The sequence below is a fragment of the Petromyzon marinus genome, unplaced genomic scaffold, assembly GCF_048934315.1.
Source record: "Petromyzon marinus isolate PM22_M1 ecotype Great Lakes invasive population unplaced genomic scaffold, UKy_Petmar_22M1.pri1.0 PM_G_Scaffold_29, whole genome shotgun sequence".
In the NCBI taxonomy this organism is placed as follows: Eukaryota; Metazoa; Chordata; class Hyperoartia; order Petromyzontiformes; family Petromyzontidae; genus Petromyzon; species Petromyzon marinus.
In genome coordinates this window covers 132,501-135,000 of record NW_027422861.1, presented here as the reverse complement: position 1 = coordinate 135,000, position 2,500 = coordinate 132,501, and positions in this window count along the sequence as shown.

Sequence of the window (2,500 nt, the reverse complement as noted above, 5' to 3'; positions counted from 1 at the left end):
ATTGGCGGGGATGTCTCTCTTGTGGCTCACGGGGCTGTTAGGGTGGCACAGAAATCCCTCGGAATGGGAAAACGGGTCATTTTCGTGTCGCCACATTGCATGCGAACCGCATGCAACTTCCAGAGGCATTTGCAGCAGAAATGCATGTGCAGTCAAAAAAAATTGATATTTTTCACGGATAGACCCCGTGAAACGCTAGAAATTGGCGGGGATGTGTCTCTTGTGGCTCACGGGGCTGTTCGGGTCGCACAGAAATCCCTGGGAATGGGAAAACGGGTCATTTTCGTGTTGCCACATTGCGTACGAACCGCATGAAACTTCCAGAGGCATTTGCAGCAGGAATGCATGTGCACTCAAAAACTTCTATATGTTTCACGGATAGACCCCGTGAAACGCTAGAAATTGGCGGGGATGTGTCTCTTGTGGCTCACGGGGCTGTTAGGGTGGCACAGAACTCCCTCGGAATGGGAAAAGGGGTCATTTTCGTGTTGCCACATTGCATAGGAACGCCATGAAACTTCCAGAGGCATTTGCAGCAGAAAGGCACGTGCACTCAAAAATTTTAATATTTTTCACGCATAGACCCCGTCAAACGCTAGAAGTTGGCGGGGATGTCTCTCTTGTGGCTCACGGGGCTGTTAGGGTCGCACAGAAATGCCTCGGAATGGGAAAACGGGTCATTTTTGTGTGGCCACATTGCATAGGAACGGCATGAAACTTCCAGAGGCATTTGCAGCAGGAATGCATGTGCACTCAAAAAATGTGATATTTTTCACGGAGAGACCCCGTGAAACGCTAGAAGTGGGCGGGGATGTCTCTCTTGTGGCTCACGGGGCTGTTAGGGTGGCACAGAAATCCCTCGGAATGGGAAAAGGGGTCATTTTCGTGTTGCCACATTGCGTACGAACGGCATGAAACTTCCAGAGGCATCTGCAGCAGAAATGCATGTGCACTCAAAAACGTCTATATTTTTCACGGATAGACCCCGTGAAACGCTATAAATTGGCGGGGATGTCTCTCTTGTGGCTCACGGGCGCTGTTAGTTAGGGTCGCACAGAAATCCCTCGGAATGGGAAAAGGGGTCATTTTCGTGTTGCCACATTGCGTACGAACGGCATGAAACTTCCAGAGGCATCTGCAGCAGAAATGCATGTGCACTCAAAAACGTCTATATTTTTCACGGATAGACCCCGTGAAACGCTAGAAATTGGCGGGGATGTGTCTCTTGTGGCTCACGGGGCTGTTAGGGTCGCACAGAAATCCCTCGGAATGGGAAAACGGGTCATTTTCGTGTTGCCACAATTGGCATACGAACGGCATGAAACTTCCAGAGGCATTTGCAGCAGAAATGCATGAGCACTCAAAAACGTGAATATTTTTTCACGGATAGACCCCGTCAAACGCTCGAATTTGGCGGGGATGTTTCTCTTGTGGGTCACGGGGCTGTTCGGCTCGCACAGAACTCCCTTGGTCCACCTGATTCGTGCATACAGGCAGCAACTAAAACTCTGTAAACCTGCTGTGAGGACATCTAAACAGTGGACCAGTGAGGCTGTGGAAGATTTGCGGGCGTGCTTAGACTGTACTGACTGGGATATGTTCACGACTGCTACCAATAGTCTGGATGAACTCACAGAGGCTGTGTACATCAGCTTCTGTGAGGACTGCTGTATCCCAACACGTACCAGGGTGAACTTTAACAACAACAAGCCCTGGTTCTCAGCAAAGCTCAAAAGGTTGAGGTTGGAGAAGGAGGAAGCGTTTAGGAGTGGGGATAGAGACAGATTCAAGGAGTCGAAGAACAGGTTTAGCAAAGCGGTGAGAGAGGCTAAACGACTGTACTCAGAGACACTAAAACACCAGTTCTCTACTAACGACGCTGCTTCTGTCTGCCAAAGGGCTCAGGCACATCACCAACTACAAACCCAGAGCGCCCCACACCACTAACGACTCCCGCCTAGCCAACGATCTGAACGAGTTCTACCGTAGATTTGAAAGACAATTGGACTGTCCTGAACCACCCCTTCCCACCCAAGAGGCCCCATCCCCCACCCATACTACAGAAACGACTCTCTCCTTTCAGGAGGGAGAAGTTAATGGGCTTTTCAAGAGGCAGAATCCACGCAAAGCAGCCGGGCCGGACTCTGTCTCTCCAGCCACCCTCAGGCACTGCGCTGACCAGCTGTCTCCGGTGTTCACCAACATCTTTAACACCTCCCTGGAGACATGCCATGTACCAGCCTGTCTCAAGTCCTCCACCATCATCGCTGTGCCCAAAAAGCTAAGGCCAACAGGACTAAATGATTACAGACCGGTCGCCCTTACATCTGTGGTAATGAAGTCTTTTGAGCGCCTGCTCCTGGCACACCTCAAAGCCATCACAGACCCTCTCCTGGACCCCCTTCAGTTTGCCTACAGAGCCAACAGGTCTGTGGACGACGCAGTTAACATGGCCCTCCACTTCACCCTACAGCATGTGGACGCCCCAGCATCCTACGCC